This window comes from Mustela erminea, chromosome 20 (genome assembly GCF_009829155.1).
Source record: "Mustela erminea isolate mMusErm1 chromosome 20, mMusErm1.Pri, whole genome shotgun sequence".
Taxonomy (NCBI): Eukaryota; Metazoa; Chordata; class Mammalia; order Carnivora; family Mustelidae; genus Mustela; species Mustela erminea.
This window is the reverse complement of record NC_045633.1, coordinates 17,175,653-17,190,028: the sequence shown is the minus strand read 5'-3', so window position 1 is coordinate 17,190,028 and position 14,376 is coordinate 17,175,653.

Here is a 14,376-nt window from a genome sequence, read left to right as displayed (position 1 = left end):
CCACTCTTGAAGAAAACAGACAGTAATGTTTTTCAAAAAGCATGGAGGCACATCAAACATTGGATGATATCATTACTCAGCCAGTCAGCTGAAGAGGCAGGATAATATCGGAAGGCTCCTGAGGCGGAATCAAAACAAGTCACAGATTGAGAATTAAAACCACACTGGGGCACCACGCTGGGTCCTGGCGTGGTGGAGGACAATGTCGCGTAGGGGGTTCCAACGCTGGTTTGGAGTCCTAAATCAGCATCTGACAGGCACTGAGAACCCAGAGAAGTTGCCTTCTTTCTCTGAGCCTCAGTTCCCTTGGCTGTAAAATAGGGGTGCTCGAACCTATCAGTCCCAGAAGGGGCACTCTGAGAGGATGGCATGAGCGTGCGCTGATGACTGATGTAAAAAGCACTTTGTAACCGATGCGGAGTCAGACCAAGGTTCCTACTAAAACATGGCGAGAGGACGTTGAGACAGAGTAGCGGGGAGTGCACCGTAAGAATGTAAGGAGGAAATGTTTTGAAAGAAAGAGAAGGAAGGCAGAAAGGAGGGAAGTTGTCAGGACATCAGGAAGAACGCTTACCCCTCTCTCATTATGAAGCACCAGGCATCGGGGAAAGGAGGCTTTTTTTTTTTAATTAGAGAGTTCTGGATCCATGAAACTCTGTACACCCTGAGGCCCCAGTTGCCTCGCCAGCCTCACACCGCCCCCGCAGGCCTCGAACATCTGAAATTCTTTCCTGCCCGGAGCCTTTACGCATGCTACTCCCTTTAACTGGGACACTCGAAGGTCCACTGCTTTTTTCTTGTTTGGTCTCAGAAATTGCTTCTTCGGGAAGGGTTCACCTAACACCCCAGCATAGGGCAAAGACTCAGGTGTGGCGAATGCCCCGCCAACTCCCCTCCAGACCGCAACGTCCCAGCTCATGCCCACAGCATCCGACCACATATCCCAGCGACTCTCCATGCAAGGACTTTTCTGGAGAAGGCTGGAATTGCTGGAAAGGGACAGCAACAACCAAGGAGGGATGGGGTTAGAAGATCAATAACCCAAGCTCTCTCACCCCTGAGCGCAGGACAAAGCTCTGAGGTTCTCAGTCCAGGTGTGGTACAGCGGATACCGGTTTCCTTCCTTCTCCACCTTAATTACCCCCACTTATACCAGTGTATCCTAGGATCAGCCCCAAATAAAATTACTTGCCCTCAAATCCCTACCTCGGGGTCTACTCCAAAAGAAACCCAACCGAAGACATACACTGAGACTCTCCAACAGAAATGAATGATTAATGAGGAAATGTCTGCCCGCTCCTTTAGATATTCAGGCAGTATAGTAGCTACTACAGCTCATCCAACATCATCCTGATCCAACTCCCCCCTCACATTTCTAGACACCGTTCAGCTAGTGGTGGCCACGTGACAAAATTCTGACTGAAGAGGTAGAATTAGAGTCTGTTGGGAAGGGAATCTCCAAGAAAAACAGAAAGATATTGGGAGGAGAAGGCTTTTGACCTACTTGGAATATAGATGTGATATCTGGAAGTATAGCAGCCATCTTGCAACCATGGGGACAAACCTCTTTGTGAGTGGCAAAAGCAAAAAGATACAGAGTCCAAGTCTCTTACAGCATTGTTGAAACACCCGCCCCATCCTTCAACCGCCTATCTCCAAAATACTTTCAGAAGATAAAAATAAACCCTAATCTGTTTAAGCCCCTATTTTAGGATGTCTGTGTTTGCAACTGAATGTGTTGTGAACTGATGCAGACAGGAATCAGGTTGGTCCTATCCAATGCATATTGTTAGCTTTTAGGTTAGTGCATAATACACAGTAGATGCGTAATGAAGATTTGTTGATTTAATAAATGAATTCTGCCCAAAAGTCTCTTCCTGCAAGCACAGAGCTTATTTTGTATGGCAAATCCATAAGAAACAAACTTGGGACTTGAAACATATAGCCAGAATATCTGCACAGTTATTAAGATTGTGGCACTAGAGAGAAGTGGTTTCTGTTTATTTAGTCTCATGAGGTCATGGTGTTCTACCGGCCAGGTGGACTCCACAGACTTGACCCAATTGCAACTGCGTGCAAAGCCTCCATCAGTCCATTAGGAACACCTAGAAGAGCTGGCTGCCACTCTTCATACCTTATATGATATATTTAGTTTAGAATGAAACCCTTTTCATTCTAAGGTAGGATCAGTAACCCACTGGTCTAATTTCCCCATTATACCCCTGGCATGGTGCCCAGAGATGAATGCAGACTGCCCTTTCTCCATTTCTGTTAACGTCTTCCCAAATCAGCATTAAAAACCCCTTGGCCAGAAAGAAGCTTCTTCCAGAAGCAATGTGGTAGGGAGAACGCCAGGACGAGAAGCCAGTGTGTCTGGGTCCCAGGACCACCAGCCAGCCCAAAGACTGGCTACTTCTACTCTCTGAGCCTGGGCTTCCTTTTCTGTAATAGGAACTAGTTAAAGTCCTCTTCTGGAAATCTCTTCCAGGAACAGCTTACATGCCCAATGAACTGTTACAACGTGGCAGACACATCAGGTGTGTTTCCTTCTTGACTCCTCACATTGATTTTATCAGAAAAATGTGCTGCCCCAACCTTACCATCGCTACAACTGGCGTACAAATAGATGGCACAGGGTTAAGGTATACAATTCAGGGAGTTTAGATATTTGTACACACTTGTGATACCATCACCACAATCAAGATGTTGAACATATTAGTCATCTTCAAAGGTTTCCTTGTATCCTTTTGTGGTTGTTTTTTGTGTGTGTGGTTATTGTTACTGTTTTGTGGTAAGAATATTTAACCTGAGATCTACCCTCTTAACAAATGTTAATCCCCTCTCTCTTTTTAAAAAAAAAAAAAATGCTAATATGTGGGAGCACCCACACAGACACATCCAGAAAAAATGTTTAATTAGGCCAGTCAGGTTGACACATAAAATTAACTGTCCCAGGGGAGGGAAGGGACAAAGAAGGACTATAAAGGTTGCTTTTGAGGATGAAACAAATGTTCTAAAATTAGATTGTGGTGATGGTTGCACAACTCTTACTCATTCAGTGCATTATGTATATATATATTCATTCAGTGCATATACATAAGGGTGTGTATACATACACCCCCATATATATATATACATACATGCAAATACATGTGTGCAAACTTGTAAACACCACATCAGACTTGCCCAGGCTAGAATTAAAGAAACCAGAAGGCAGAACTCAGGAATGCTGAAGATGGACAGCGGGTGGTAGTGGAGGCTGTGGCCAGCAGGACAGTAATCACGATAGCACCGCCTACGGAAAACGTACGTCCCACGAGGGTCAGGCTCCGGGGCTCCACTCATCTCAGTAATGCTGCAGTCTGGCAGGCTGGTCTGGCAGTTGCTGGTCTGGCGGTGGGGATCTGAAGTCAGCACAGGGGCTCTGGAGACAGGCCACCACGTACAAACTGCCCCTGTAGCCCTTTCTAGCCTTGGACTTGGGCAAGGTCCAAAGCCTCGCCAAGCCTCAGCTCTTCCATCTGTAGAGAAGGCGTAGGATGACCCTGACCTTGGGACTGAGAGGACATGAGCTGGAATCAGGCGTGTGAAGCTCTGAGCAGAGCCTCAGGTAGCCCATAAGATCAGACGGCAGGCATTAGCTCTGGCTATTAGTGTGGGTCCCACTTGATAAGACATGCACAGCAAGGTCACACAGATAATAAGACATGAACTTGTTGTCCCAACCCAGGCCCAGCTCCAAAGTGGGGGCTGTTGCCACTACTCATCAGATATGAATTGAAACAATTAGGTATGCCGCCTTCGCCTGCCCTAGCCCTGCCCTTGAAGGTATCTCTCTCTCCAGATCATTAATGCCAAAATGGCCACATCCATGCCCAGCAGCAGCCTCTAGTCAGCTGCCCTTCCAAACCCTCCGAGCCCAGGGCCTGCGAAGGCCATGCTAGAAATTCACTAATAGAGATTATAAACAGCACAGGCTGTGGGTCTGGAAGCAACCAGATCTCCAAGGTCATGTTCCCTTGAAAGAGTCTCCTGCTAGGGCCACTGTCTCTGCCTTCCCCAGCCAGGACCTACAGTGAGAGACTGTAAGAGACAAATGTCTCTGTACTTCAGCTCAGCAGGGGCTGAGGGAAAAAATCACAACATCAGCCCAGACATCTTGCAGAAGGAAAGGGGGACCCAAAAAGAACGGACACAGTTACTCAAGCCCTCGCAGAAGACAAGGAGAGGGCCACCTCTGTTCAGTCCGGCATGCTCTCATTCACTGAAGAGTGACTGTGTGCCAGGCCCTAAGGAAACCACAGGAATAGGACAAGGTCTTCCTTCTCTGAAGACCTTGGAGTGTCCTGGGGGACACAGAAAAAGGAAGGAATCATGCCACACGATGTAGCACAGGTGGTCACAGAAATAGGCCAAAATCGTCTGCTTTGATGACAACTGCCGTTGGTGGGGTGCTGACCCAGAAGCCCCTTCCTACACCGGGGATTCAGAGAGCCCCCGCCCACCTCCACTGCAGTGGCTCTCCTGTACCCCGTCAGGCTAATGAGAATTGAGCTTCACGACAAACAAGAGTTTCTTGTAACCACTGCGTCAGCGCATCACAAATCTTATGGCTTCAGATGACACATATGAATCTGTTTCAGCTCAGGGGTCAGACGTCTGAAATCAGTTTCCCTGAGCTGAAGTTAAGGTGTCTGCTAGCTGCACTCATGCTAGAGGCTCCACAGGATCCATTTCCTTATTCTCCCAGCTTCTGGAAGCCACCTGCATTTGTTGGCTTGGAGCCCCTCCCTCCGTCTTCAAAGCCAGCCCCATGGCAGCTTCTCTCGTGTCTGTCCTCTGCCTCTGTCTTTATATTGTCTCCTCTGGCCCTCCTGTCTCCCTCTTGTAAGGACCCTAGCGATCACAGTGAGCACACCCAGAAAACGCAGGAAAATCTGTCCGTCTGCATTCGAGACCCTTATCCTAACCACATCTGTAAATTCTCCTTCACTGTGGAAAGTAACAGAGCCACACATTTCAGGGATTAGGATGTGGACAACTTTGGGGGTCCTGATTCTGCCCAGCACAAGCCCTACTAAGGTGAGGCTCACCATCACCCCATTGCTAGAGATGCAGAAACACGGCTTAGAACACGGAAGGAACTTATCCAAAGACTCAAATGGAGCAGAGATTTGAATCTCGGTTTACCTGGTCCCTAAGAGTATATGGGTTCTGGTCCCTACACTACTTCAAAAGACAGTGGGAAGAAGTCCCCAGCGGGCAGTCAAAGAGGGCTTCCCAAGAGAGGGGACCCCCAAGACAAAAGGCATCTGCAGTGGGGCATAGACAGGGCTTTCTGGAGCTAAACTTTGGGCCGCCTGAATGTGCTTCCCTCCGCTGTTCCCCGGGGCAGCATCCACACGTGCCCCATGGGGGAATAAAGCTGGGCAGCCAGGTTCCCTGGTCATTCCAGAGATCACGACAAAAACAGTAGCCGAGCTGGACGCTTCAACAATCTAGCCAGCTATCGCCCCGCTTGTTTGAATAACCTCCCTGAGCACCCATCTCCAGTCGGAAAAAAATGAGCAGAACTGATGTCTATTAACGCCAGTGCATTAACCCACCCTCCCTGCCTCCTTCCAGTCTTCTCCCAGGCCCTAGAGTTCTGTTCAGAAGCATTTTTCCAGTAGGAAGAAGGATCTCATTTCTACAGCAGCCGGGGGAAATAAGGCGTCTAGACACAGACCAGACAAGCCTGGCCTTCCCCAACCTCGGCCGTTACTCAGTCTGGATAGAACCCCTTGGAGAAGCTGCAGTCAGGGACTCGTGGGACCATCCAGGGCTGGGAAGGAGTGGAAATGTTTAGTATAAAAATAGTATGTAACCTTTTTTTTTTTTTTAATCTTGGGAAAAAGGAAGAAAATAAAAGTCACCTATTATCCCATAGCAGAGAAAGCTCTATTAACATGGGAGGCAAATTTATTTTCTAATCTTTTCCCTATGAATAAAATAATGATAATGGCATTTATTAAGCATAATCTGAGAGCAGGGCGCTGCCCTGAGTGTTTGCATCCATTGTGTCGGCCCTCACGGCATGTATGTGCATGAGGTGGGCGTTGTTACTGTCCACAGTTCACTGGTGGGATAGAGCACCAGTAGCATAAAGCAGTAAACAAAGGAGACACCTCTATTTATCAGATAAACAGAGCCGGGATGGTGGACAAGAACAGAGGCTTTGAAGGTAGACCACCAGTTCTTTCTCTTTCTCTCTGGCTTTATATATTCTTTGAGTAGGTAAAATTAAGACATGTTATGATATACACAAGGTACAAATTGCCACACCGCTCGAAATCTCTCTGCCTCTCCTGATCCCAGCCACCAGGCCCCCTTCCCAAGGCGCAACCACTCTTAGCAATTTCCTTTTTAAGAGATTTTTTTATTTGTTTACTTGAGAGAGAGGAGGGGGTGGAGAGAGCACAAGCAGGGGAAGGGGGAGAGGGAGAAGACTCTCCACTGAGCAGGGAGCCCGAGGTGGGGCTTTATCCCAAGAACCTGGGATCCAACCTGAGCTGAAGGCAGATGCTTAACCAACTGGGCCATCCATGGGCCCCCTCTTAGCAATTTCTTTGCATCTTTCCAGAGGTATTTTGGACAAGCAAATAGGGTTTTGTACACCTGTGTGTGTGTGTGCGTGCCATGCATTCCTTTTTACAAATGGTAATATACCGAACACCCCCGTTTGCTAATTTAGCAAAATATCTCACTCATTGGTCATCATGAGTCAGTTGGGGCGGGCTCTCACTGATCAGATGCACAGCACTGAGAAGACATTTCACTAGTTCCTCCTTCACACAATCATTGTGAGAAAGAAGAAATGCAGGTAAAACACTTGGCTAGAGCCTTACAATAGTAAGTCACACAATACATAAGATATTATTATTATTAGAATTGTAATCATACTACTTCTTTTCAACTCTAATTGTATCACTCAACTGGCTATCACATGCAAAAGTAATTCAGTCCTTACCTTGAACCCCATAAAAGAATGGGCTCTAAGTTGGACCATACATCTAAGTGCAAACACCGAAGCTATCAACTAGAGAATCACATGGGAGGAAGGCCTTGGGCCTTGGGGTGAATCAAGATTTCTCAAGCAGGACATAGCACCATTCATAAGAGAAAACCATGGTCCCCAAAGATGCTAAACCCCAGTAATCACACACACACAACCCCCTCTATGTGAAGGGGACAGGAGCCTCGACTTGCTTGTCACCAATCAAACACGGCAAAGTTGATCAAATGTCATTTCCATCATTAAGTTACCCAAGAATGTGACTGTAATGTCCATCTTGCCAGCAGATTTTTGCCTTCTCAGCACATATACTTTGTGTCAGAAAAGCCAGCATGGCCAGAACTGCACGCATCTCTCTAGCCAACCCTGGTGAGCAATGGAGGCCCTCAGTCAACGGCTCTGGAGGAACTGAATTCGGCCAACCACCTGAGTAAGCTTGGAATCAGACCCTTGCCCAGTAGAGCTTTCGAGTGATGACCATGACCCCAGCCAACAATGAGGCTGCAGCCTTATAAGAGACAGACACACATAGGGCCCAAACAAAGCATCCCTGGTACCCGCCCCACAGAGATGGTCAGATGAAGACACGGGTGCTCTTTCAAGTTGCTAAATTTGTGGTGCTTTTTTACACAGCAAGAGAGTACTGATACAGTCGGTGTGTTTCTGGAGAGCAGTTTGGAGCTGTGTGTCATGCTAAACACGTACATGCTCTTTGATTCTCAAACTCCACTTTGGGAAAAAGAGAGCCAATTTCTCCAAAGACTACATGCAAAGATAGCCATCACAGAGGGCCTTAGTCCAAGAAAAGTACCTAGCATTTAGTGAGGAGCTGTTCTATGCCAGGCGGTTTGTATGTTTTACTTCATTTAAGCCATCCTATTCTTATAAGATTACACCCATTTTACATGGCAGCTAATAAAGTCTCCAAGAGATGGACTGACTCACCCAAAAATGAACCAGACGATGCTTATGACATTCTTTGCACGGTGTCTGGCACAAGGTGAAGGGCTCAATAAATCTCACAGTGCTTGTACTCATTGCATTTCAAGTGGCAGAAACCTAATCCAAAACAGTCAAAGCTAAAGAGAGCCCACAGAAATGGGGAGTTCAGAGATGGGGCTCCAGGTATGGCTGTATCCAGGAGCTAGAAGGCTATCTACTCTCAGGACTCTGGCTTTCCCAGCCCATTTGTTCTGCTGCTTCTGTTTTCAGATTCTAGCCACATGACAAGAAAAGGTCCTAGACTGATTTCCTCCTGATCTAGCAAGCCTGGGAGAGCAGGGGCATAGGCTGATCCCAGAGAAGAATCTGATTGGCCCTGATTGGGTCACATGCCCCTTTCTAGAATTCTGTTGCCAGGAGGTTAGGACTAGATGACCGGCCATCCTGGACCATATGACCATCTTCCAGGGGCATAAGTGTCATGATTGACGGTCCCTTCCAGAACCAAAAGCACGGGACAGAGCGGTCCCCAAGAGGAAGGAAGTACTGCAGACAGCCTGGGCACAGCCACCCCCATTAGCAAGGATTGTTCCAGCATGGACATTGAGAGCAGACCACAGTCAGGCCCCCACTGTCAACTCCGGAGCTCACATCATACCTCTCACGTCTTACCTCCCTGCTCTAACCTTTTCAAACGTCAGGGCAGCTCTGGAGCCAAGAGCAGAGGGAGGCTGTCAGCAGGTCTGCAAAGCAACTCCCAGGCCTGATGGTGTGCAGCGAAAAGCCGCTCCTTGGAGAGCCCCCATGAACCAAGCCAGCCAGACGCAAAGGTCAGAGCTGAGCCCCGAGCTGACATGCCCCTGGGTCCTCGCACACAAGGGCCCAGTTTTGTCAATGCTGCCAGTGACACAGCCAGCCCAGGGGAGGCCCTCGGAAAGGCTGAGGGGCTGGCCAGTTTTCTGTGGCCCCACCCAGATGTCAGAAACAGTAATAAACCGGTAATTACGGTTGTTGTTGCGATCCGTCTGAAGTGTAATCTCCCAGAAGAGCAAGGACCAGGTCTCTGGCTGCCCCAGCACCAAAGGAGCTTTTCCATCCCTCTTTCACACTGCATATTCCTCGAGGACGGAAGTTTCCATCCTCAGGAGGCAAATCTCGCATTCTGTTTCCCACCAAGACTGGCTTCTCCTGACACCCCATCCAGTAGAGCCCCAGCTCTCTGTGCTGCTCCCACACCTTGCCTTTCCTAACAGGAGTCACCGCCACCCAGCCCTCTACGTGAGCTGGCACGTCGTCTGGCCCCGCCACCGCAATACAAGCCTCTTGAGGGCAGGAATGGGTGTCTCCTCTGTCACTGCTTCATGCTCAGCTTACAGAAGCCTTCCTAGCACACAGCAAGCACTCAACATGTGCTTATTGAATGAATCAGCACATTTCTTATTACCCAATCTCTGTCAAACATGGAAAACACACACATTGGCCCTCTCTGGACCAATGAGACCCAGAGAGGTCCTGTTTCCGGAAAAAAGGATGATGGTGTATTCATCTGCAGAAAGGTTGGCGTAAGAAAACCACGTATTGGCCTTGTAAGGACCTATTTAGCCAGAGGCTTCCATCCAGGTTAAACAATAACCTTGTTGTTTAACCCTTAAACTGTCCCTGCTCCCTGTCTCCCAGGGGACTTACTTAAAAACAAGTACTGGAAACCAGCCCCAGGTAACAAAGCCCAGATACAAGGATGAGTCTGGCCAGGTGGAGACATCCGATCAGTGGGGGGTTGCATACTGAAACCCTAGTATGGGCCCCACCCTTTGGGAACGTTTTGGGCACCAACTCTAACCAAGGTGATAGGCTAAGTCAAATGTCAACTATAGGGTAAATTGTAATTCAGTTGGTCACCTAGCATCACTGTACAGCTTTCTCTGTGTGTTACAATTACATTGGCCAACTATGCGTGGCCAGGCCCAACCGCATGGCCTTTGCCCTTAAAAGCTAGTCTGTGAAAAAGAGAAAGGTCGCCTTCTCTTGTAAGAGGTGCGCTCCCGAACGTTCAGTTTGATTCTTGATGCTTGGCGTGAAATAAAGCTTCGCTTGACCTTCGCTTTGTATCAGTCTCGCTCCTTTAATCACAGACCCATTACTGGGGGACCTAACAGGCCTGACCAGCCTGATGCCATTAGCATCTGAGGCTTGCTGTAGACCCTAGCCTACAGTGACATCTGTTCCACTCTGCCTCTGTAGCAGTTATAAACAGTTGCAGATGAGTGGGCCTGGATTTGGCCTGCTGGGCTTTCGCTGGCTGGTTCTACATGAACTCTTCAGAGACTGAATGAACACAGGAATCTGTGTTATTATATACCAGGTAGTGAACCGGGCTGTTTCCTTGAGTCCCTAAAATAAGTCTGTCGGGCAGGCATGATCCCCATTTTACAGATGAAGGAAAGTGAGGCTCAGAGACTTTGTGCCCAAAGTCACACTGCTCATTAGCCAAGGTCAGGACTTGAATCCAAGACTCAAAGCCCTGGCCTTGGTGGCCACATCACACTGCCTCCCCTGGGATGGCCGTTGGCTCTAGTTACCCTACTCCAGGACCCTCAGGGCCTGGGCACGCCCATCCCCGTTGGCATTCCAGGCTCCTCCCACCCCCACCGGTCTCCCGTGGAGGGTATCCAAACTGCCCCATTTGCCTGCAGCCTTTCCAACAGCCCACTCTCCCTGAATGCACCCCCCTTTAGCTGTCTTGCTCTCTCTTTTCCCCAAGCGCAGAGCTGCTCTGTCTGCCTCGGCAAAGCATTTTCTCAACTGGGCAAAAAGAAATCGAAAGTTTTGTTTTTGCACAAGCTGTCCTCTTCGCCTATGGCTAAAATACTACAGAACAGGAATAATAACCAAAGTCCTACAAAAAGTCAATATATATTGAGCTGACACATGGACCAGCAGCTGGCTAGGGGCTGCCTAGGAACTGGAGAGGCAGGAGGAAGAAGGAAGAGCCATCTCCAGGAGCAGATAGAAAGAAGCCAGCACAGACCCTCCTGCAGGAACACCGAGTTCCCTTAATTCAGCTGGGCAAGCGAATGGGGGAGACTCCAACAAAAGATGGAGAAGTTGTAGGAACGTATCAATGGGGAACGTCACAAGGAAGGGCATTTTGGTGCAAAGACCCAGAAGGAGAGCATGGTCCTTGTCAAACAGTCAGCTGCCTGGTGAGACTGGCCACAGGGAGAGAAAAGGACTGCCTGTGGGTCTCTGGGGTTTCAGGCAGCCCAGCACCCCTTCCTCCTTCCTCGAAGGCAAACCATGCCTTCCACTGCCTCGTCTTTTTGTTTTTTTTAAAGATTTTTATTTTATTTATTTGACAGACAGAGATCACAAGCAGGCAGAGAGGCAGAGAGAGAGGGGGAAGCAGGCTCCCCACTGAGCAGAGAGCCCGATGCAGGGCTCAATCCCAGGACCGTGGGATCATGACCTGAGCCAAAGGCAGAGGCTTTAACTGAGCCTCTGTTCAGGCTGAGCCTGAGCCACCCAGGCGCCCCTTCCACTGCACAGTCTTGGTGGGACTGTCAGTCAAGGTGCCCCACCCACTCACAGCAAGATAGACCCTTCAGATGCTCCTGTTTCTGGAACTTGCCTCATGAACCCAGAACCTAATGAAGGAAAATGCTTGGGGACATGGGGTTGACTCATTTCTAAGATGCCTTCTGAAAGGTCCCTTTGCTTCTGTCTAAATTTCCTGAGCCCTTCTGGCCCCTGTCCCTTTCAAGGCCTGGCTTCTCCAGCTTTTCCTTCCATTTGCTATGAGATTCCCTCCACACATCATCACATCTTTTAGCATAAATCAGCCATTGCTGGTTCCAGGGGCTTCTAATCAGGCCATCCAAACAGATGTAGGGCTGTGTAAGGCCGAGCAGTCATGGGAAAGAGTGGAAAAGGGATTGGACTTTGGAATGACTGAGTCTGGGGCCAGAAATGCCAGGCTGGCAGTTATTTCAGAAATACAGGTGAGCAACAAGGTGGCCTGAACTGCTACAATGACGTTTGGAATCGAGAGGAGGGGTCATGGCCCACCTCAACGATTTATTCAGTTTATTCAATCCCAAACATTTCTTCAGCACCTACTATGTGCCCAGCATTTGTCCCCCTGCCTCCTTCTTTGTCATCTGCCACTTGTCTCTTACATGAGCTATTGCTGTATCACAAACTACCCTAAAAGTGAATGGCACGAGGTAATTAATACAATAAACACTTGTTCTGTCCCGTGAGTTGGGAATGTGAAGGAGGCTCGGGTGGTTGTGGCTCTGCAGTCAGGATGGCGGCTGGGGCTGCAGTCATCCGACGGCTAGACCGGGGCCGGAGGGAGAATCTGCTCCTGAGGTAGGTCAGTCACGTGGCTGGCAAGTTTCTGATTGCTGCCGCGAGGGCTCAGTTCCTGCTGCATGATCCCCCCGTGGTTGAGCATCTGAACAACTTGGGAGCCGGCTTCCCTGGAGCAAGTGACCCCAGGCAGAGCAAGGGGGGGCCTGCAACGCCTTCATGCCCTGGTCTCGGAAGTCACACATCTGCCGCTTTGTATCAAAAGCAAGTCACTAATCTACACGCAAGGTGGACAGGGGGGAAACTAAGGCCCACTTCTTAAAGGGAGGAACATTGAAAAATTTAGGAACATAGTTGAAAGCCACCACAAAGTCACAATACTGATCTTCTCCTACCTACCATCTCTATATACCCAAGCAAATAATACAAAGCCCCCGTCTATGGGGTACCTACTATACATCAGGCACTGGGTTAGTTTACTAAGGCTGCTGTCACAACGTACCACAAACTGAGTGGCTTAAGCAACAGAAATGTATTCTCCCAAGGTTCTGGAGGCTGGGAGTCTGAAATCAAGGTGTCGATGGGGCTGGTCCCTTCACAGGCTGTGAGGGACCACTTCATGCCTCTCTCCCAGCTTCTGGGGGTTTGCTGGCAACCTTTGGTGTTCCTTGGTTTCTGCTGCATCATCCCGATCTCTGCCGTCCTTCATTTGGTGTCCTCTCTGAATGCATGCCGATCCCTTTGTCCAAATTTCCCCTTTTTCTAAGGACACGAGTCCTATTGGCCTCGGTTCCGTAGTACAACAAAGCAGCGGGTGTGTCTCGTGACAAATGTCTACAAAATACTCAGCTCTGTTCCCACCGGGAAACGCACAGACAGCTCCCTCTGCCCCGTGGCTCTGTCAGGTCCAGGGGCTGGTCTCCAAGGACTGCCCTGTCCTCCTTCCTCCAGAGTCGAGAGTCCTGCCTGGAGGATTACTGCAGGTGACAGCTCCATGAGGTCACAATCCACAGGACAGTTACATTCTGTGTCTATGGCAAGTAAAAAGGGACCCCAAAATGCCATTTGGGCAGAAGCATCAAGAAACAATGATGGTAGTTAATGGCTGCGCTGGACTGAGCTCTGGCCTGCTTATTGCGATGTACAGCAATCCCTGTGGGGTAACAGGTAATGCTCCCTATTCTCCAGGTGAGGTTCAGAGAGATTTCGCAGCACCATAGACGGGTGGTCTGCATGGTCAGTTCTCCAGCTGGATCCTACAGCAAGAACTCCACCCACCAGCAGGAGGTGGGATCTAATTCTCTTTGAACCTACACTGGCCTCAGGACTTGTAGACGGACAGAATGCCGCAGAAATGCTGTTCTGACACCTCCTAGAATAGGACGGAAGGGGCCTTGCAACTGCCACCTGGGTCAGCAGGAACACTCACTCTGGGAGAAGCCAAACATATGCAAGTCACTGCGCTGCCCAGAGGACCCCCCCCAACCCCCACCCTCATGCTGTGAGAAGCCTATGGCACATGGGGAGGCCACGGAGGATGTCCCACTCCATGGAGAGAGAGACAAAGACCAGGGGCACAGGTGTCCCAGAAGCAAGAGTGAAGAACTCGCCCAGAAGTGGGGTCCACCCCCCACTTTGTCCGGCTACCACCACATGGGTCAGAGACGAACAGTCCAGATGAATCCTTTCTAAATTCCTGCCCCACACCTTGAAGAGGTGAACAAAATGGCTGCACAAAACACTAGGTTTTACAACTGTGTTTTCTTCGGCAGTAGAGAGCTGAAACAGTCTTGCCTACCCCTTGTCCCATCTCTGTGCGTCGACTCTGGCCTCCACGAGCTGACTTCTAATGGCTGCAGCTGAGACTCTCTGCAGGGGACTGAAAGCACCGCATCCCTGTCGACACCAGCAGAAAGCTGGTAGTGCCGGGGAGTTACGTTTCTGCGGTGACCTTAATCAATCGCTGACTAGTGTGGGAGTATGAAAGCCCAGTTTCCTTGCTGTGACCCCCTCCCCACACCCCACCCCCCCGCAAAAAATATATCCACCCAGAAACTGTGAATGTGACC